The sequence below is a fragment of the Momordica charantia genome (genome assembly GCF_013281855.1).
Source record: "Momordica charantia cultivar OHB3-1 chromosome 10 unlocalized genomic scaffold, Mcharantia_2.0 BLBB01000010.1, whole genome shotgun sequence".
NCBI lineage: Eukaryota > Viridiplantae > Streptophyta > Magnoliopsida > Cucurbitales > Cucurbitaceae > Momordica > Momordica charantia.
Window position 1 is genome coordinate 20,481,565 of NW_028275158.1, and position 23,588 is coordinate 20,505,152.

At 33.0% G+C, this 23,588-nt stretch overlaps 1 long non-coding RNA gene across 14 annotated transcripts; it reads left to right on the forward strand.

The window, feature by feature from the left end:
• Positions 1-2: 2 nt before the first annotated feature.
• On the forward strand, positions 3-19,331 carry LOC111021367 (uncharacterized). Of its 14 annotated transcripts, none has more exons than XR_015788260.1 (16): positions 3-156; positions 372-553; positions 689-812; positions 898-1,055; positions 1,309-1,449; positions 1,573-1,723; positions 2,022-2,106; positions 2,301-2,391; positions 4,828-5,036; positions 5,295-5,391; positions 5,567-5,643; positions 5,730-5,849; positions 6,851-6,951; positions 7,250-7,387; positions 15,805-18,331; positions 18,407-19,325. It is a non-coding gene; the product is annotated as an uncharacterized LOC111021367 (long non-coding RNA). The 14 variants fall into 14 exon arrangements; XR_015788263.1 differs by having other exon boundaries at positions 15,805-16,729; positions 18,060-19,325; XR_015788265.1 differs by having other exon boundaries at positions 15,805-16,659; positions 18,060-19,325.
• The last annotated feature ends 4,257 nt before the right edge of the window (positions 19,332-23,588 follow it).

A 23,588-nucleotide genomic window follows, 5' to 3' on the forward strand; every position in this document is an offset into this window, starting at 1 on the left:
GAAAATATCTGAAAAGTACCGTTGTGAACTGTGATCTCTCTTTCTATTTATTCTTCTTCTTGGCCAACACTCCAATTACTTCCTTCCGAAGCCATTTCTGATCAAAGCTTCGAATTGGAGAGTTTTTTTTTTCAGTTTCCGATCCACCACCACCAGGTACGTAGAGCTTCGTGTAATGGCAATTGCAGCATCTTCTGTTCTGTTCTTCAACCTCGCATGCACTGCGAAAATACACAATCTCCTCTTCTGTTCTGTGCTTGTTTGCTTGCGCTTCCATTCATTCTAGTGCTCTATTATTGTAATGTAATGTAATGCTGTGGCTCAACGATTAATCCATCGAGATTCTGTAACTTTCTGTGGACAATCATCAGGGCGATATTGGCCGAAGATTTCGATAACCAGAGTGCAGTCCGGCGGCCACGACCGGTGAAAAAGGTAAATCTCTTCCGATCCATGTTTTCGCTGGAATCATCGTCAAATTACTTTCTCCGTTTTCTAATTGCTTCGATTTCTGATTTCTGCTCGCGCGGCGGCGATTATAAAGCTACTCCAAGTAAGTGTAGAAACGGGAATGTTTCGATCGCATAGTTTCCCTGCATTTTGACTAGTTCTGCTCATTTTTTCAACTTAAATTCGCTTTGAAATCATGCATTAACATCTTGATTATTACTTCGTATGTTTTTAGCAGATATGGTCCCTTAATCCTGTCCTGGATGGGGAAGCAGGCCTGAAATACATGTTGAAAAATGAAAATAATCATTCGGGTGATATCACCGTGTCCGTGCTTCAGAAGCTTTGATGGTTCGCTGAAGGTATATTCGGACGATGTTCAATGTCACTTGTTTCTTCAATTGTTTGTTTGGAAACTTCCCTCCTACTTATTAACGATTTTCTCAGGTTTGGGATTTGCGCCAAATGAAAAAACCTCTCAAGGTGTTTGATATTCTCCCATTAACTATGCCCAAACAAATAGTCCTGATGAGCAACTCTTTCTGACTCGAAAATCGGCCGAGAAAGAGAGCAAAACAGGTGGGAATATCCCAAAGTTGAATCAGGTACAGTTTCTTTTACTTTTTTTCTATCTCACATGATGCAAAACACGTAAAATATGCATATTAAAAACCTTGTTATGAAGAAGCATGGAAGAGCGAGCAGGCTATGACTGAACGTATCAATCTATTCTGGACATAAGATGTGGGAGATATAGACGCTTTAATTGGGACTTTTAAGCATACTATATGATGTCAGTTTGATGTTAATAGGGTGTCGTATTATTTATTTTAAAGTCTTCTACCACATATGTAGCAGAGTTAGATTTTGTCCGTCCAAGAAGCATGTATAAGAGAAATGACACGAGCCGGACATGGAACAAAACAAAAAACTCCTTCCATATATATGTCAAAGTTAGATTTTGGCAAATACCTTCTTCATTTAGAATCTGCCTGTAAGGTATGTTTCTGTGCTGCACTTTTCTAAGTCGAGCAATATATCTAATCTATGGATAAGGTGTCCATTTGTTTGCTTCTTTTATCTAATTTAATTGAACTTTGTAAAACTACATTCAATTGAAAGCATTGGCTGAAGAAATGCAAGCAGGGAGTATATAGGTCCTGATAAACTGGAGCAAGAGCTAACTGCTTCAAAAACGTCCATATTAGTTTCAACCTATCAGAGTTGCTGAAAGCCAGCTCTCCTTCTCACAGGTCATCCTCCCTTGAGACAGGTAAGCTCAATGACATGGAGCATCATATTGTATACAATGCATTTTCTGTAAGTTCCATTTTAATTTGTTGAGTAATTCACATCCTTGAAAGAATTTGATTTATAAGTATAATTTATTTCCTCTTTGAGACTAGACTACATATCAAAGTTTTCGACTCCCTTTGCACTTGACCTCGTATTTTTTAACTGAATTCCCATTGACATAGATCATCATATTGTATACAATCTGTATTCTTCTAAACAAGCTCTAGTATATGAGAGGCTGTTCTTTTCAGGGTCTAACACTCTGCACTATTCAGATACGTTGTGACTTGTGATTGACCTCTCAGATGGCCTTTTCATGTTCATACAAAGGCATATTTGGATTGTGCTATCCTTAGAGATGTAAGTGTCGTCTTTTTCTCAAAACATAACTTGATCATTTTGTTTATTTGGTATTCATATTGGTAAGAGAATTCAAGCTGACTATATAGTTTTCATTTACTAGTTAACTGCCTTCCGTGTAACACCAGGACTGTTGGGAATTTATAGCAACCTAACGAATGCAATTTAGTGAATAATTGCTAAATTTATTTCAGGAAATGGAAATTTCGGCTGATGTGCTCGCCACAGGTTTGCTTTTGAGGTTGCTGACCCAGATCTTTATCTGATAAATTTTTCCTTCGCCAGGTTAGTATAAATGTTCTCAGTTCAGCATATTGGTGTGGATTGGAATAATTTGCTGGTAAACTCAAGTTTAATGATCTGTATTTTTTTGTGCCTATGAGCGTTGGATGAATGAACCTGATGTTTCAAATGATTCTGTGCTGAAACACAAACCTTTTGGGCTACAATCATGGATACAGATATTTGTTCATTTCTGCCCCTAGTTTTCTATTATTACTTTTATTATTTTTGTTATTATTATAATTTCTAACTTTAATATTATTTTCAATCTTTTTCTTTAATTTAACACCAACAAATTTTTTTATTCACTTTCTAAATTTAGAATTTTTCACTTTTAAAATGGTCTCTCTCAATTTTTTTTTCTATTTCTAAAATTTTCACACATTTTAAGGTTTTTCCTTTTTATTTTTTTTTTCAATTTTCAACTTTCTTTATCTCACTTTTTCAAAATTCCCCATCTCTCATTTATTTTCTTACTTTTTAACATATTTTTTCCTATCTCTATATTTTTCTCTCCTTTTCTATACGCAATATTTTAATCTCTTACCTAACTTTTCTCTCTAAAATTGGTCTGTAAACCTTTTTAACTGTTTTTTTCTCTCTAAAATATCTTTTATCTATAAAATTTTTGACCATCTTATTTATAATTTTTTACCTCAAAATTTTCTCTCTCTCTCTCTTTTTTTTTTACTTTTTTTTTTCCAATCTAAGTTTTTTTCCTCTATCTATTTATGAATTTTTTCTCTCTTAAATTTTTTTCTAACATTCTTCCTCTCTTTGAAAAATCTTCTCACCTTTTTAACTTTCTTTTTTTTTTTTTTAAAAAACCTTTTTAACTTTCTTGTATTATAGATTTTATCTCTAAAAATGTCATTTTCTTACCTCGTACTTGTCAGGAGAGTTAATTTTCTTACCTTAAACTTATTTCATCAAATTAAGACTAAAACTTGAGAAATTATATAACATCAACAAAAAAATGAAAAAAATAAGAAGAAAAAGAAAACACTCAAAATCAAACAACAAAAACGTCCAAACCCAACATTGAAAACACTAGAACATAGCAACAAAATCAAGTAGGTGAAAAACATCACTTTTTCAAGTATTAAGTTATTTGATGAAATTAAAGGTTTAAGTTTAAATTTCACTGAGTCACCCAGTCAACTACAGGGGTAAAAAGAAAAAGTATTTTTTTTTTTTAAGTATTTCTATTATTTTCTCACTTTTTAATTATTTATTGTCTAGTTTTTTTCCTTTTCATTTAGAACAATGCTCTCTCATTTTTTAACTTTTTGTATGTAAACCTTTTTTTCTCTCTAACTTTTTTCTCTTCAACTTCTTTTTTGGGGGGACATCATTTTCTTACCTCTTACTTGATGGGTGAATTGTTTTTTTCCTTAAACTTATTTCATCAAATTAAGACTTAAACTTGAAAAACTATTTAACTTGGACCAGAAAAAAAAAACACCCAAAATCAAACTACAAAAATGTCAAAACCCAACATTGAAAATACTATAACTTAGCAACAAAATCACGGAGGTAAAAAACACTACTTTTTCAGGTTTTAAGTTTTTGATGAAATTAAAGGTTTAAGTTTAAATTAAATTGACTCTTTCAGTCGAATACAAGGGTAAAACAATTATTATTTTCCAACCTCTTTCTATTTCTAGATTTTTCCACTTAACTTTATTTTCTATCTTTCACTTTTCAAACTTAGTTTCTCTCCCTTAAATAATCTTTACTTCTAATTTTTTTGTTAATTCTAAAATTTTTGTCCCCTTTTATCTAACTCTTTTTTCTTTTTAAATTCTTTCATTTTTTACTTTTTCTCTAAAATTCCCTTTTTCATAGTTTTTACCTATTCCTTATTTCTCTTGAAATTTTTGTTTCTTTTCCCTCTAAAACTTCCCCCTTGACCTTTTTCTTTCTAATTTTTTTCTTTTTCTTTTTTGTTTTTTCTTATCTCTAAAATTTTCATCATTTAAAAGTTTTTTGGGTCTAAATTTCTCACTTTTTACTTATTTTCTACTTTCTAACTTTTTCCTCTATCTAAAAATTTCTCACTTATTAATTTTTCTCTTTCGAACATTTGAAATTTTGTTCCTCTCTAATTTTTTTTTTAATTCTAATTCTTTTGAGTTATTGGAACGTCTCGCTACACTTGATTCGAGCGATAATTTTGTAGTTAAACTGGTATGTTAATTCTTTCTTGTAGTATCGTTTGAAACCACATTGTTGAAGTAATAATGTAATTTCAAAGCTTTTCTTCAACTGAATTGTTTGTGATGTATTGATACTGGCAGCCGTACTTTTGCGACATTACCTTTCATTTAAGAGATTTTGATCTTCCTTTATGTTGGTATGAATTCATTAAGTTGCTGAAACGAGGTAAAATTTAAATGTTGGGTCTGAGTTTTTATGTTTTCGTGTCTATATTTGAAGGACGGCTCATGAGAGGTGCTATGCAGTTGGCATTTGCTTTATAATCAGGTCAGTTAGGAACATTAACGATCACAACCTGGCTGCAGATTTTATATCAACGAATGAAATAGTACAGGCAGTTGTTTACTTTTACAAAGGTTTGGCAAAGTTCTCACGATAGATTTGTTTTAAGCCAGCCGGATTTCAGATTTGATTTCATCTCTCTCTTTGTAAGTTTTTCTTTCATCAATGAAATTCTAGTTACCTATTAAAATGATGATATACTTTACTAATGGGACTGATAATTCGCTTTTATTTTTATTTTATTGTTATTGAAACAATAAATAAACATTTACAATTTAATAGTTACCATTAAACTATAGAGTTGGACTAAATAAAACATGAGGCTAAACCTTAAAGAACCTTGAATACCTTATAAAAGCCCCCTGATTTAAGTTAATAACGAAGCTATGTTGGTACCACTACAGGCAGGACAGGATGAATTGATAGCTCTCGAGAAGGCACTAAAGGATAGAATACCATGATTCCTGCTGGAACTGCAAGAGAGGTGGAACTTAAGCTTTGGTATTTTTTTTTCCCTTTTCCATAATGTTTGGGGGCAGTTTGTGAACATTTTTTTTACTTTTATTTAATTATAAAAGTTGTATGCCTCTCAAGACTGATTTTGGAAGGGAGGTACCTTGTTTGAGTTAGAAGGAACAACAGTTGAAGAACTTATATTCCTATATATTTGACACAGATAATCGGGGGTACTCTGCTGCTGAGATGGATAGACTTATCCCAATTGCCATATTTATGGTCAAATTTGATAATGAGGTTTTTCTTACTACTATCATCCTTTGTTGATTTAGTTTTATTTATTTTCTTCCCACCATCTCTTACTTTTTCACTCTACTTCCTAGAAATAAGGAAGTCGATCTTTGGGAAATTTTGTCCAGCTAAATGAGGAAGATTACTTATCAATTACATTATTGATATGATGGAGGAGGTGGAGCAACTCAAGTTTGGCTGGGCTCTGGCAGGTATTGTTTTGAAAGTGTCCTGATTTTAAGAACTTTGGCTTGTTCTTAGAAACATTTGGGAAGCCTTGCTACATTCTGTGTGCTATATTCTTTCTGTTCACTTTGTCGGCATTGCACCATAGGTTATGAATTGAGCACTTTCTGTTTTGTTATTTTCCCAAACAAGGCAGACTCTATTGATTTATAAACTTGAGTCTTTGATTTCATATTATTCAATTCATTAACGTATTATTATCCGAATTTAGGTTCTTTAAATGGTTGAGATTTGGTTATTGGCTTACTCGTCAATGGCATGTAGGATCATAACCCCTTGAGATAGCTTAAAATGTTTTAGGAGTTGTGGAATAATTTTTTACTTCTTTATTACATATTTCATGAATTCAATTAGGCATACACCATCAGATTCCTACTTTCTCTTCCTCTTTGATTTTTCCTTTTGCCATTTCTCTCTGTTTTTTTTGCTCTTGCTCTGCTTCAAATCTATCATAATTTCTAGCCTTACCCTGCCCCGCAACAAAGAGTTTGCGGTTTCAGGTCGATACTAAATTTTTCTCTCCTGCTTTGATTTAGCAATCAAATAGTTTTGTAAGGAAAGTGGATATTGCTCTGTTTTGTTCTGTTCTGTTCTGTGCTGCAGCTTCGTTCAAAAAGATGGTGCTTTACCTTTTTCAAGATTAACAAAGAGTTTTTTTTTCTAATAAATAATAATAATAAATTAATTGGAAAAATTCTGTGTGCTTTTTCGCATGGTTCTCTCGAGGTCTGTGAAAACTTTTAAAATATTGATTCTCTTCACAACCAACAATTAATTTTTTTTTTCTGGCTTGCTTTCTTTCTTTCTTAGTTTCTTGTATATCACTGGATTTATTATTTTCTGTTACTACCCATAAACTAATATTCATTTATAAATAATTGCAGTTTTTCATATATTTGAAATGCCCATCTGTATTTTTGTACAAAAGCTCTTTAGTCTAGCTACAATATTTTTTGTACCACTACAGGCAGGTCAGGCTGAATTGATAGCTCTTGAGAAGGCACTGAAGGGATGCAATTCTGTTTATATGCAATTAGGGCATATTTGGATGGCACTATCCTAAGAGAAGTAAGTGCTTTCTTTTTCTCAAAACAGAACTTGATCACATTTTGTGGTTTTCTGGTATTCATATTGGTCAGAGAATTCCAGTTGACCGTGTGGTTTTCATGGACTAGTTAAATGCCTTCCATGTACCCTTTTTAATTTTTAATTTTTTGTGGTTTTCAAAATTTTATCTCTCATCATATCCTTTTTTATTAAATATGGATCAATTTGAGTATAGTGTAGGTGCTAGTTATCCTTTCTAAAGCAATGAATATGCATACATGTTAATGATTTCCATCTCATTCTTTCATTAAATATCTAGGAATCCAACTTCTAAGGACGACTAGAACGTGGTAGATTATGTTGCCACAAAGATATATTTCCTTCAATCATCCAGATCAAGGGGTTTTTCACAATTCAGTGGCCAAAACCTGGTTTTGATCCTCATTTGCAGACCTTGGTAAGCTCTCAAACTTCTAATTGATTTTGCATGCATGGAAGTTTTACATAATTTATGTTTTAGAACCACTATGTTTGTGCATGGAATACCAGTAGCTCTCTTCCACCCTTCCCATTCTCTTTACCTCCATGCCCACGTCTGTAACAACCCGTATTTTCTAATACGGTCATTCTGACCAAAGGCGGAAACGTAACTTTCAAGAAACCTTAAGAACTAAAATTATTCAGCGGAAGCAATTTCTTTACAGAATTTTTATAAACTAACTTAACTAAATAGGAGGATGACTTTCAAACTCATGCCAATATGCTAAACTTCACCTTCTACCAGAACGATCATTCAATCCTTCATCTGAAAAACATTTAGGAAAACAAAAAATGAGTACAAAAATACTCAATAAGCAATTTCCATATCGAATTTCAAAATTCATTTTCCTTTCAAAACATTCGTAAACAAAAATACGAACAGATCAAAACTTTTAAAGTCCTTTAAAATATTTAATACAATTTTCAAAACTTTCAAAACAAACTAAATTTTCAGAAACAAAGTCTTCAAATAAAGGTGAAATTTTCAGTCAATCAAAACAAACTTTCATTCATTCAAAATAAACTTTCATTTGATCAAACTCAAAATCCTTCAAAACAAACTTTCTTCCAATCAAAACTTTCAAAGTTCCTTCTAAAACATTTGGTACAACTTTCAAACTTTCGAATAACTAAATCATTCAAACATTCAAAACAATCTTACATTCATTCATACTTTCAAAATCAGAGTGGAAGGTTGCATTATTTGGGTAGCCTACAGAACATATGTGGTTACCCGTCGGTAACGCCAAATCAATCAGAAGCTTCTATCAGAGTTGTCGAATTAATATCGACCAGAACAAAATTGTCGAAACAATATCGACCAGAACAGAGTTGTCGAAATAATATCGACCAGAACAGAGTTACTTAAGTGTGAGGCCATGTGAGTGAATAACACACACATGAATCTTCATTCCCAAGGAATGCCAAACCACAAAAGTGTCTTCCCACAAATAAGCCAGAACAGAAATCCATCAATTCTAAATTAGGCTACTACCCCAAATAAGCAAAACATTCATCAAAACAAAAATCATGGCAGCCTATGAAATCAGTCAAAATATCTTTCAAATAAAATGCAAAACAAATACTCTTTCAAATAAAATGCAAAACAAATACTTACTTTCAATATTAAATTAATTCAAAACATTGAAATAATTTAAAACAAACTTTATCAATCCTCCAAAACGTGATTTCAAATATTTCACAAATAAACAAAATATCAATTTCAAACCTTTAAATATATCTAAACAAAACTTTATCAAATCATTTAACAATACTTCAAATACTTTGCAAATAAACATAATTTCAATTGCCAAATTAGTTTTCAAATCCATAATAAAACTTCAATTTCATATGCAAGATATCAATTTCAAATCTTCCTATCAAATCCAAAATACATTTTAGTTTTTGAAATACGACAAATCACTTACAACACTTTTCGAAGGGATATGGTAAATTACTTACAATACTTTTTCGAAGGGATATGACAAATTACTTACAACACTTTTCGAAGGGATATGATAAATTACTTACCTCTTTCAGAAATCCTACGAATCTAATTAACTTCTTCCTTTGTAGTTGTCAACTTAGAGGCCTAGAAACAACCAACATCCAAAATCAATTCTTAAATCCTGACCAAGGATTTAAAATTCAACCAATTACTAACCCAAATCTTATCTACTCAATTTTCCAATTCAAAACACTTTTTTTATGCAAAATAATTAGGAAAGTATGGATTTGGGGCTACAAACCCAGATCTGAAAACTAGGTTAAAAAGCCTCTAAATTCAACAATAACAAATTTTAAAATTAGAATAATCGATATAAATCAATACGAACTAAATTTACAAAAAGTTTCTCAATAAAACCAGCTTAAAAACCTTCTAAACAATTGAAAATTTGGGGATTTTAAATCTGAAAAATTTTATGTTTTATAAAATAAAACTTCCAAGAATTTTCCATAAAACAATTAACAATTTATTGATTTTTATAGAAAAATCAGATCTGAAAGCTTTATAGAAAACCTTTAAAATTTGGTCAAAACATATAATTTTTCATGTAAAAATCATAACAACAAACTATAATTTATAGGATACAAATAGGTAAACTTTTTATGTAAAAAGAGCCTCAAAATAGCCCAAAAACAGTCTTATAAACAAAAAGATTCAAACTAAAAATTCTGAAAAAATTTAGGATAAAAAGTCCTTAAAATCTTTTATTCTAAAAACAAAGACCTCAAAACTTTTCCCAATAAACTGAATTAAAGAACTACAAATCAAGAAAAATAAAACTAAAACAATGAGAAGAAAATCTTACCGATCTTTGAGAGAAAATACCAAACTCTTCTTCTTTTCTTTTCTATTTTCTCTTTGAGAGAAAACTAGGTCTAACAGTTTAAGAAAATAAAACCTAGCGTTTAAGGGCTTTTATAACAAATCCTAATGAATCCTTATTTAAAAAGGATAATAAAAAGATAAAGATTTAATAAAACTCTTTCTTTTTATTTTTTTTCAAATTCTAAGAACAAATTATCTTTCAAAAATAATTTCTAAAAAATAATTTCTAAACCAAAAAGGTTTATCTTTGAGAAAATAAAAGAAAACAACTAAAAAATAATAATAATTTAAATATATATATTTATATATATTTTTTCGGTTGTTACAACGTCTTTCTTTCCTTATCCTTCTCCCTCTCTTTCGGCCTCTCTCCCTCCTTTCTCCCTTCTCTCTCCTTCCATTCCTATAATCAGAGTATTGTGTTTTGATGGTTATAAGGATTTGTTTGAGTTAGAATTGTGTCTTAGTTGGGTGTGATTATTAAAAGACTTGTGTATTTTTTTTTTTTTTTGCATGCATGTTCATTTTACATAATTTATGTTTTAGAATCATTATATTTGTGCATGGAATACTGGTAGCTCTCTTCCACCTTCCCTATCTCCTCTCTATCTTCGTTCCTCCCTTTCTCTTTATCTCTTGCCCCCGTCTTTGTTTCCTTATCCTTCTCCAGCCTTTCTCGATCCCTCTTTCTCCCTACTCTCTCCTTCTTTCTCCTTCCATTCCTATGATCCGAGTATAATCGGAGCATTGTGTTTCAATGTTATTTGGTTATAAGGATTTGTTTTGGTTAGAATTGCGTCGTTTAGTTGGTTGTGATTATTATTCAAGGCTTCTATTTTTTCTGTTTTAGATGAGAATTATATGAATATTTTTCTCCATTTATAATTCTAATACCTATCTCCTCTCTCTATTTGTGGTTGGTCTGTTCATTGCTTGTTAGTGGGTGGTAAAGGTATCTTGCCGAAGGCTCTTTCAATAGCAGCGTTATTCTCTTTTTGGTAAAGGTGTATTGTCGCTTCTTTTTCTTTGTTTCTTCTTAATAGTTGATTGTTTTTGTTATTCATCATCAGTTGCAATGGGAAAGTTTCAAAACTTTTATGCATGCACTTAGTCATCGTGTTGTCTCTCTTCTCCTCCTTCATTTCCTCTCTACTCTACCCCCGTTTCTCCCTGCTTTTCCCTCCTTCCCCTGTTTCCTCTCTTTCCATCTCCCTTCCTCTCTCCTCTCTCCTCCTTCGTGCTCCATCTCTCTCTTTCCACCTCTCTTCTTCCTTTCCAGCTCTCTCCCTCCCTATTACTAATTGTATTTATTGGATTAGATAGATTTAGTAGTTGTTAGGTTCTTTGATTAGGTGTTTACAGTTTGCTTACAAATAAGGCCTATTTCTTTAGTTTTGAATGAGAAATAAACAAATATTTTGCTCCATTTAATGTTCTAGTATATATCCACTGATGTTGACTATAACTACGATTTTCATTTACTGAGTAGTTGGCCTTTATATAGTCAACAACTAGGATCTTTTAGCTTTGTTCCTGACTTTTGGATGTTTATTTTTTTTGTTGGCAAATATGTTCCTCCCTTGCATTTCCCCTCCTTCGTTTCCTCTCTCCTCTATCTCCTTCCCTCCTTTCCATTCTTCTATCGTTCATTTCTTCTCTCCTCTGTCTCCCTCCCTCCCAATTCCAATACCAATACCAATTATTGGAGTGGAGTATTGTGTTTCAATGTTTTTTAATTGAACATTTTTTATTGATTGTATTTGGTTAGGAATTTATTTACTGTTTTCTTCTTTATACGAGGTTTGTATTTTTAGTTTTCTCCAATTATTGTTCTCTCTATTCCTCCCTTCATCACTCGTCTCCCTCCTTCCTCCATCCCTATTATCTAGGTATATTGGAGTATTGTGTTTCAATGTTTTTTGGTTTGGAGGATTTGTTTGGGTTATAATTGTGTCTCCCTGCTTGTATTTTTAGTTTTAGATGATAATTATATGATTATTTTCCTCCATTTATTATTTTAATACCTATCTCCTGGTGCATGATAGTATTATTCAACAGCCATCAAAAGGGATTACAAACCTGTATTTACAGGAGATGGGTCTCGGCAACTAAAAACTAGCCATTAGAAAAGGCTACTATTTTATAAAATAGCAACCGAGCTATTCTCTATTTGGTCAAGGTGTCTTCTAGCTTCATGTTTCTGTTTCTTCTTAATAGTTGATGTTTTTCTGTTTCTTCTTAATAATTGATTGTTTTTGTTATTTTTCATAAGTTGCGATGGGGAGTTCCAGAATTTTTATGCTTGTACTTTCTCTCTTTACCTTCTCTTCATTTCATCTCTCCTCTATCTCCATCTCTATTTCTCCCTCCCTCCTCTCTGTCCCTCTCCCTCTCCTCTCTCTCTTTTCTCCTTCCCACTCCCCCTCATACATGAATACTTTTCTCCATTTATTGTTCTAGTATACATCCATTGATGTTGATGTTGACTATATCTACGATTATTATTTATAGAGTAGAGTTGGCTTTGATATAGTCAAAAACTAGGATCTTTTAGCTTTGTTACTTACTGTTTTTGTTATTCTTCAAAAATTGCAATGGTCAATTTTGAAATAATGTGAAAGTAACAAGATTGATGCAAGGGGCATTGTAGTATTATGATAGATTTTTTTTTTTTTTTAGTTTGTTGACTTTTGAATGTTATTTTGTTTTGTTGAAAATATGTTCCTCCCCTTGCAGTTCCCCTCCTAAACTTTTTCCTCTCTTCTCTATCTCCTCCCTCCCTCATTTCCATTATTCTCTCCCCTTCCTCCCACCAATTATTGGACTGGAGCATTGTATTTCAATGCTAGTTTAATTGAACATTTGTTAGTGATGTATTTGGTTAGAATTTTATTTACAGTTTTCTTACTTATATACAAGGCGTAGGGGTGTATTTTTGGTTTTTCTCATTTATTGTTCTCTCTCTTCCTCCTCCATCTCTCCTTTCTACCTCCTCTCTCCGTCTCTCCTCCTCCATCCTTCCATTCATATTGTTGGAGTATTATCGGAGTATTATGTTTCTTGGTTAGGAGGATTTGTTTCTGTTAGAATATTGCGATCTCCATTTGTTTGTAAGTATATATCACATTTGTTTCAATTCAATTGATATGAAAGTGTTACTTTTTGCTTCATTGATCCTTGACATGGATGTCTTCTGTTCGTTATTTCGTCTCTCCTCCACTATTTTCTCTTTCCCTTCCTCTTCCATTTTTTCTCCCTCCATCTCTTCCTATAGTTTGAGTATATATCCACTGATGTTGACTATAACTACGATTATTATTTACTGAGTAGTTGGCCTTTATAGAGTCAACAACTCTCTTAGCATTGTTCCCGACTATTTCTGTTATTTTTCATAAAATGAAAGGGTCAATTTCGAAACAATGCGAAGGTAACTATGTAGTATTATGATGGCAAATATGTTTTTGATCTCTTTAGCTTCTTGACTTTTGGATGTTTATTTATTTATTTTTTTGTTGGCAAATATTTTCCTCCCTTGCATTTCCCCTCCTTCATTTCCTCTCTCCTCTATCTCCCTCCCTCCTTTCCATTCTTCTCTCCTTCATTTCCTCTCTCCTCTATCTCTCTTTCATTTGTTATTGATTGTATTTGGTTAGGAATTTATTTACTGTTTTCTTCTTTATACGAGGTTTGTATTTTTAGTTTTCTCCAATTATTGTTCTCTATACTCCTCCCTTCATCACTTGTCTCCCTCCTTCCATCCCTATTATCTAGGTATATTGGAGTATTGTGTTTCAATGTTATTTGGTTTGGAGGATTTGTTTGCGTTAGAATTGTGTCTCCCTGCTTCTATTTTTAGTTTTAGCTGATAATTATATGATTATTTTCCTCCATTATTTTAATACCTATCTCCTGGTGCATGATAGTATTATTCAACAACCATCAAAAGGGATTACAAACCTATATTTATAGGAGAAGGGTCTCGGCAACTAAAAACTAGCCATTAGAAAAGGCTACTATTTTATAAAATAGCAACCGAGCTATTCTCTATTTGGTCAAGGTGTCTTCTAGCTTCATGTTTCTGTTTCTTCTTAAAAATTGATTGTTTTTGTTATTTTTCATAAGTTGCGATGGGGAGTTCCAGAACTTTTACGCGTGTACTTTCTCTCTTTACCTTCTTCGTTTCATCTCTCCTCTATCTCCCTCTCTATTTCTCCCTCCCTCCTCTCTGTCCCTCCCCCTCTCCTCTCTCTCTTTTCTCCTTCCCACTCCCCCCTCTCTTTCCACTTCTCTTCCTCCTCTACAAAACTTTTATGCATGCACTTAGTCTTTACACAGTTTACTTATTTGGATGAGAAATACATAAATACTTTTCTCCATTTATTGTTCTAGTATATATCTATTGATGTTGATGTTGACCATATCTACGATTATTATTTATAGAGTAGAGGAGGTGGCTTTGATATAGTCAATAACTAGGATCTTTTAGCTTTGTTATTGACTGTTTTTGTTATTCTTCAAAAATTGCAATGCCATTTCGAAATAATGTGAAGGTAACAAGATTGATGCAAGGGGCATTGTAGTATTATGATAGTTTTTTTTTTTTTTTAAGTTTGTATTTTGAATGTTGTTTTGTTTTGTTGCAAATATGTTCCTCCCCTTGCAGTTCCCCTCCTACATTTTAATTTCAACACCAATTATTGGATTGGAGCATCGTATTTTAATGCTGGTTTAATTGAACATTTTTTAGTGATGTATTTGGTTAGAATTTTATTTACAGTTTTCTTACTTATACAAGGCGTAGGGGTGTATTTTTAGTTTTTCTCATTTCTCTTCCTCCCTCCATAACTCCTTTCTACCTCCTCTCTCTGTTTCTCCTTCTCCGTCCTTCCGCTCATATTGTTGGAGTATTATCAGAGTATTATGTTTCAATGTTGCTGCGATCTCCATTGGTTTGTATGTATATATCACATTTGTTTCAATTCAATTGATATGAAAGTGTTACTTTTTGCTTCATTTGATCCTTGACATAGATGTCTTCCGTTCGTTATTTCGTCTCTCCTCCACTATTTTCTCTTTCCCTTCCTCTTCCTCCTTTATTTTCTCCCTCCATCCCTTCCTATCGTTTGAGGATTGTGTTTGAATGTTATTTGAATGAAATGTTTGTTATTAATTGTATTTGTTGAATGAGGTAGATTTAGTAGTAGTTGAGGATTGTGTTTGAATGTTATTTGAATGAAATGTTTGTTATTAATTGTATTTGTTGAATGAGGTAGATTTAGTAGTAGTTAGCTGTAAAATTGTATCTAGTTGGATAGATGTTGTTTTATTGGTAAAATAAGTTATTTAGAGTTTGGTTTTTGTAAAATTAGAAACGACCCTACCAAAAACTCTCGTCGAGGAAGAGACAAATGTCTGACCATACTCTACCCCAACATAGCTTGAGATCCTTTGGAATTGATTCTTTTCCTTGAATCTCTCTCCAATGAAATCTTCCTCATTCTTGCCTTCAACGTGAAAAGAAATTTCCAACCTGTACAGATCAGAGTCTCGTGACAGACTAGCAGCAGATTGCTTCTCCTTCTCAATCTTCTATTTTTGGTACACTGACAATATCTTTTCGGCATTCATTATAATGAATGCTCTTTCCTTTCTTGTCTTTTTTCAATTCCTTCTATATGTGTCCTTAGTAGCCGTTGTTTTCCTTTTTTATTTTCTCGTGTAATCAGTATTTAGTTGACATTTTGGGTGCTTGATGAAAACACACAAGGGAAAATATCAGCCCACTGTCATTTGATTTGTCCAACAAGCTAAAACTTTAATTTTGAATTCTTTCTTGGTATCAGAGCCTACGATTACACGAGAAAAGTTCTAATCAATCTTTAGCTTTGGATTTCAAAATGGCCAAAACAGAAAATAGTCTTACTATTCAACTATTTCATCAATGCTCGAGCCTCATTTCTATTAAGCTCAATTCCAACAACTATCTTCTATGGAAATCTCAGATCCTGCCCCTCATTAGAACTATGGGAATGGAGCAACATCTTACTGATGATCAGCCACCAGAAGAACATGTTGGAAGCAGCAAGGAAGACAATATACCATGTGGATAAACAATGATGGTCTCCGGACTTCGTGGCTTTTAGGAACTATCAATGAAGATGTGTTGAGCATGATTGAAAACACAGAAACTGCCTATCAAGTGTGGAGATCATTAGAGGAGCAACTTCTCACAATGACCAAAGAAAACGAGATTCATCTCAACGAGGCGTTACTCAACTTGAAGAAAGGGGAATCTCAACCTTGAAGAATATTTGAAGAAATTCAAGGCCCTCACTGACAAATTATCGGCAATGAAGAAGCCCTTAGATGAAACAACAAAGATATTTCACTTGGCAAGGGGCTTAGGTAACAAATATAAGGACTTTAGAGTAGCAATGTTATCCAGAGCTCCATATCCTACCTATAATCAATTTGTTCAATCGTTGAGAAATCATGAACTTCAGTTGGTATCTGAAATAGATGAAGAAAAATCCTCTCATGTTGATCAAAATCTAGCTTTCTACACTCAAAGGGGGAGGTCTAGAGGCAGAGGACGAAATTATAATCAAAAAGGAAGAGGAAGTTTTCAAGGCAGAAGTCCAAACATTACTCCTCAACAAGCAACAAATCTATCCCCTCAAAGACATTTTTCGGAATCAACGCAACAAAAAACTTCAAATCTAAGTGCCAAAGAAGGAAATGTGCAATCTCAGATATGTGGGAAGTACAATCATACAGCCCTTCAATGCTGGAACAGATTTGATCACTCTTATCAAAGTGAAGAGATGCCGAAAGCCTTTGCTGCAATCTCATTCAATGTAAGTATAGCCACAGATCCTACTATGTTTGCAGACTCTGGAGCCTCGACCCATGTAGTTAGCAATACTGGTAAGCTCTCTAATATCAAATCATATTTTGGCAATGAAAAATTATACATAGGAGATGGCAAAGGATTAGATATTATCCATATAGGCAATTGCTCACTAAATACTGGAGAAAACAAGTTGCATCTTAACAATGTATTAGTTGTTCCAAAAATTAAAACAAGTTGCATCTTAACAATGTATTAGTTGTTCCAAAAATTAAGAAAAACCTACTATCTATCAGCAAACTAACTACGGAAAATGATTGCTCTCTCTTTTAACTCTGATGGTTTTGTTATTAAGAACAAAGGCAAGGGAGCTAAACAAGAAGGGCTTTATGCTCTGATTGAACAAAATCAAGAGGCTTACAAGGCTTTTGCAGCTATGACAAGTACAAATAAGGCTACTTACTCCATTTGGCACCAGAGAATGGGGCATCCAAATGATATTACCTTGAACTTCTTAAATAAATATCAGTATCTTGATATATCTAGCTGGAAAAAGGATGATTCGTTTGTGTTTCATGCAAATTAGGCAAGAGTTGTAGATTGCCTTTTAATTATAGCAATAATACTTCGATTTTTCCTTTACAAAAGATCCATTGTGACTTATGGGGTCCAGCCCCTATATCCTCTTGTCAAGGTTTTAAGTATTATGTAAGCTTTGTAGATGACTTTTCTAGATACTCTTGGTTATATCCTCTAAAGAAAAAATCTGATTTTCTAGCATGTTTCATTAAGTTCCAAAAGCTGGTTGAAAATCACTTTGATAGAAAAATTAAAATTTTTCATAGTGATGGTGGTGGAGAGTTCACATCTTTAGTAGCCTTTAAAAATCTCCTTGAACAAAATGGAATTTTACACTTATTTTCTTGTCCTCACACACCACAACAAAATGGAATAGCGGAGAGAAAACATAGACATATTGTTGAAATCGGCTTAACTCTTATTTTCCAATCAAAAGTACCCTCTAAATATTGGGCAGAAGCATTCTTAACTGTTGTTTACTTGATAAATAGAATGCCTAGCAAAGTTATTGATATGAAAACTCCGTTTGCAAAGCTTTTTGGAAATGATCCCGACTATAGTTCATTAAGAGTCTTTGGGTGCAGGTGTTTTCCATATCTAAGGAATTACAACAAGGACAAATTCTCCAAAAGAACCTATCCTTGTGTGTTCATTGGATATAGCCCTATCCACAAAGGATATAGATGTCTAGACATGACCACAAATAGAATATACATCTCTAGACATGTTTTTTATGAAATTGTGTTTCCTTTTGAAGAAAGCAAAACTGACAACAATATTGGAAGAAATCTTGTAGTTTCCAAAATCTTGTAGTTTCTGAATTCACAGGATATGAAGAATGGTTAAATACAAAAGCAGAATCAACACACAAGAAGCAAGTTAGCTATGAAGCTCAAAAGGATTGTGCAGCCCAGTCAAATCCTAGGAAGAAAACTATAGTCTTGGAAGAGTCTTAAACTCAACAAGAAATGACCGATGGATGCTCAATTGAGGAAGATCAACACACTAAATCAGAAACAAAACATACTCAGCACGATGCAACTGTGGGAGAAAATGTCGTCAATCACTCAGACATACTTGCAGTTGATTTAAGCCCACAAGTAAGTGAGTTGTCGTAAGTGAGTTGCCAGACATTAGTGAAAATCTCTTCATTGACTTGTGTTTTCCTACTGCAGACTCATCCACAATTGATCAATTGACAACCTCAACCTTATCAAATGAAGAGCAACATACACAATTGATCAATTGACAACCTCAACCTTATCAAATGAAGAGCAACATACAGTACCATCTTCAACCATTCTGAATGCATCACATCCTATGATAACAAGGAGGAAGCTCTACAACAATCCACAATTGGATCCTAAACTACATCAAGAATTACAAAGCACCAAGTCAATATCGTGCAGCCAAGCCTTGGTAGCTGAGCCAAAGAGCTTCAAATCAGCACTCAAAATTCCCCAATTGGAAAATGGCAATGGAAGAAGAAATGAAAGCACTCAAGGAAAATCACACATGGGAACTTGTCACTCCTCCTCCTAATATCAACATTGTCGGCTCAAAATGGATCTTCAAAACAAAGTTGAAAGAAGATGGAAGTGTTGAAAGATACAAGGCCCGATTAGTAGCTCAAGGCTACTCTCAAGTTGAAGGAGTGAATTATGACGAGACAGGACTTCAGTCCTGTCGCCAAGCCAACAACAATTTGATTGATCATTGCCTTAGTAGTCCATTTTGGATGGATTTTAAGACAACTTGATGTCAAGAATGCATTCTTGCATGGATACCTTAAGGAATATGTATACATGACTCAACCACCAGGCTTCCAACATCCTAACAAGGCCCACCTTGTCTGCAAACTTAATCGTTCCTTATATGGTCTTTATATGGTCTTAAGCAAGCTCCGAGAGCATGGTTTGAAAGGCTCTCACAATTTCTCCTTCATACATATAGGATTCACTTGCCCATACTCTGATCCCTCGTTATTTGTGTTTAAAGATAACTCAACTCTTATTCTAATGTTAATTTATGTTGATGATATCATAATGACAGGAACAAACACAAACGCCATGGAAAAACTCATTGCCAGGACAATCAATGCAGCAACTGCATGACATAAAAGACCTTGGCACCTTACACTACTTTCTTGGAATTGGGGTGACTCACACACCCCTAGGAATCACACTGTCTCAAGCCAAGTATGTCGAAGATATTCTTACAAAGTCCAAAATGTTAGAAGCATCTCATCTCAGCACACCAGTTGCAGCAACAACCACAGAAGCTATAGAGGACAACAATCTAGTTGATCAGAAGGAATTTAGAAGCATCGTGGGCTCCCTCCAATATTGAACACTAACTAGACCTAATATAACTTTTGCTGTAAATAAAGTATGTCAAAAGCTTCAAGAACCAAGATACAAGGACCTGAAAGCTGTCAAGAGAATTCTGAGATATATCAGAGGCACCATCAGGTATGGGTTGATCTTTCACAAAAATGGTTCTCTAAATCTCTATGGTTTTTCAGATGCAGATTGGGCAGGATGTCATGACACAAGAAGAAGTACCTCAAGCTCATGTATCTTCTTAGGACCAAATTGCATATCATGAAGCTCTAAGAAGCAAACTACAGTAGCAAGATCTAGCTCAGAAGCTGAATATAGAGCAATGGCAGCCACTACAGCAGATCTCACTTGGATTATGTTTCTCTTCAGAGACATTGGAATCAAAATGCTCAAGCCACCTTAACTCCTATGCGACAACATGAGTGCAATTCATATGGCAAAGAACCCTGTTTTTCACGCAAGAACGAAGCATATAGAAATAGATTATCACTTTGTAAGAGAAAAGGTGAGTCTTGGACACTTAGTCACAAAATACGTACCCTCAACAAAACAAGTGGCAGATATATTCACAAAAGCTCTATCAGGCTAGTTTCAAAAGAAATTTCCAACCTGTACAGATATCAGCCCACTGTCATTTGATTTGTCCAACAAGCTAAAACTTTGATTTTGAATTCTTTCTTGGCATCAGAGCCCACAAGCTCAAAACCAATTGGTAATGAGAGGAGTAGCCCATGTCTATTATAAACCATTGTTAAGTCCTTTCTTTTATCAATGTGGGATCCTTAACAGTTTTCCGTGCTTTCTTATGGTTGTTGATTGGTGGAGAGTGTTAAAACTTGTATGTTTTTTATATTATTTGTTCTTTCCTTTGATAACTGAGTCTGAACGTGGAAGGTTGTAGTGAGAAATTAGTTAACAAAAGGGTTAAGAGAGAGTAGATGTAGACTCTGCCTTGGTTATTGCGTTGCTAGCTTTATTTATGCAGACTATATATTTTTGTTATTCTTTATAAATTGCAATGGGTCAACCTCAAAATATAATGGGAGGATAACCAGATTGACACGATGCCATTTTTTTCTTATCTTTAGTTATGTCGACTGTAATGTGTGTTTTTGTTTGGTAAAATATGTTGTTATTATATAAAAATGTGTGCATCCATTATTTTAAACTATCCTTATCTTTATCCTTAGTCTTCGTGTGTCTCTCTTATATTCAAGTGGAGTTGTGCTTCAATGTTATTTAAATTGAACATTTCTTATTTATTATTGTATTTGGTTAAAATTTTATTTACAGTTTTCGGTTTGTATTTTTAGTTTTTCTCCATTTATTTATGTATTGTTTATTTATTATTTTTAGCTTATTTTTCCTTTTTCCTATTCCCTTATGGATGCTTGTTTATGTACCTTAACATCTTTTCCCTTTAATTGAATATTTGTTATTGTGATTGTATTTGGTTTGATTTTACTTTACAGTTTTCTTATATATACAAGGTTCGTATTTTTTGTTTTCCTCCGTTTATTTTTCTCTCTTGACCCTCTGTTACTCGGGTATTTACGTATTGTTTATTTGTTATTTTTAGATTATTATTTTTCCTGATTACTTATGAAGGTCTGTTTATGTCCTTAATATTTTTTCTCCATCCTCTTTTTAATCTATTTCCTCTCTCTCTCTCTCTCTCTGTGTGTTATTTATAATCAGTTATTTACATCAATTCATTGTTTGTTGTTTATGAAAATTTTCTATTTGTTTACTGAAATTAATATATGATCGCATCAAGATTAAATCCCACACATACTAATATAGAAGATATTAGTGTTCCCAATTGTCGCTCTCTTACATTTTTATGCATTTCTTGTATCATTGTGTCAAGTTCCTTTTTTTTTTCCTCTAAAACTTTTGTTTCTCTATAACCATTTTTCTCCAACTTAAGTTTCCCTAATTTTGTCCCATTTTCTTGTATCACTCACTTTTAAGTAATTAATGAACTAGTAAAACACGTCATTCAAAGGTTAACGTCACAACTCTATGAATTTGGGTATCGTAATGAAATTGGAGTGGACGCAAGATTCGTGCTTGCTTTCATTTGATAAATAAGAAGCTTGAGATCTCTATTGGGATATACTAGTATCTAGTGCCAGACACTCTAATCTATTGTGAATATGAAACATTGAAAGATATTTGTAAGTATTCTTAAATCTTCTTTCCATTACTCTCTACAATTTCTCGTTTGTATAAAATAATTTTAAAATGAAAATAAATCAGAAGTATATCATTAATAAAGTTGTCGATGGGCTTCCAATTTCAAGGGGCCAGAATACGGGCCCATAATTTTCGGCCTTTTCTATTTACCTATCGAAGCCCAGTGTACCTACCCACGGATAAAACTGGGCTTTCTTAATCAAATGTAGATTTGTTCCCTTCAAGGAAGGCCGAAGGGTCGGTCGAAGTCCACGTCAAAGTAATAAATATCAACTTTAAATACTATTTCTGTAATTTTCGCTTTTATTTATTTAGTATTTGTTCATTTTAGTGATGGTGAGACATCCATTTCCATATTTGTACTTCTGAAATTGACTAACTTGGTCTTCATTTGTAAAATTTTAATATAAATTTTATATGCAATAAAATCATTTAACATTTATGGCTATTTTTTAAGAAATTTTGTGAACTGCAAAAAAATGTGACGGAAAGAAATGAAATAAAAATTTAAATTAAAAAACTAAAAGGATCACTATGATGACTCAAATAGACGTTTTAAGGTTGAAAGTGCGTACATGGACCAAAATAAATTAAAGCAAAAATTATAGATATTAAAATAGAGTTTGAATATAGACAACTCCATTAAGAAGCTTGAGATACTGCTGAGATGTACCAATTAATCATAAATAAAATAATAAACAATAATAGATATGTTTTAATTAATAAAGACAACTTTGGAGATCATAAAAGAGAACGCGAGCCAACTATATAATTAATCAAAAAGCAAATGAGATCATTCCACTATAGAACAATTTTAATCCAACTATATATCTAATGTGTGGAGCACAATTTTTTATTTGGTTCTAAGATTGATTTATTACATAATTCAAACAACAGTAAAAAATTAAAACTGGAGCTTCTTAATTCAAAAATATTAGATTTAAAAAATTGCAGTTTTTTCAGAGATTTGGCCGTTGTTTGCCGATAAGACCTTTTTTTCTTTTTTCTTTTTTTAATGCCTTCTACGAAATTTGTTTTTAAAATAGGTTTCTTAGCAAACTTATTCAAAAAATAGGGCGACATGAGGCATCAGTTGACCCACGTCCCAAAATTTATATGTATATTATTTATATTCTTTATTTTTTTAGTACAACAAACAAGTGGAGATTCGAACTCACGGTCTCTTAGTTCGAGATATATGCTAATAGCACTGTTAAAAACATCTCGAATATCTCCACAATGTTATGATATTGCCAACTTTAGGCATAACCCTCACGACTTTATACCAATTATTGGAGTTGGAGCATTGTATTTCAATCTTAGTTTAATTGAACATTTGTTAGTGATGTATTTTTATTTACAGTTTTCTCATTGTATGTTAGTTTAATTGAACATTTGTTAGTGATGTATAAAGGGTAGACACCAATTAATGTGGAGAGTCGGAGACTCAAATACCCCATGTCACTTAGTAGCGCATATTTATTTTTTTTCCAATTTCGTAGATAATTTATTTTTCAATTTAATTGTCAAGAAAAAAAAAAAGATATAAAAGTGTTACTTTTGGCTGAGTCAATATTACCATGACATTTTTTTTTACTTTGGTTTATGAGTTTATCCCTAAAATTCATTATTTAGGGGCAACTACTAGTTTATTTTGAGATTTTTAATACTCAACCCGATCCCTGTAAGTACTCAATCCAATCGGGTCGGAAAATCTTATGGGGTCAAATTGAGATCCTAATTGGAGTCCGGGGCGGGGACGAGGGAAGGTCTCCCCACCTGTCCCCATCCCCTACCCCGTCCTGTTTAATATTTT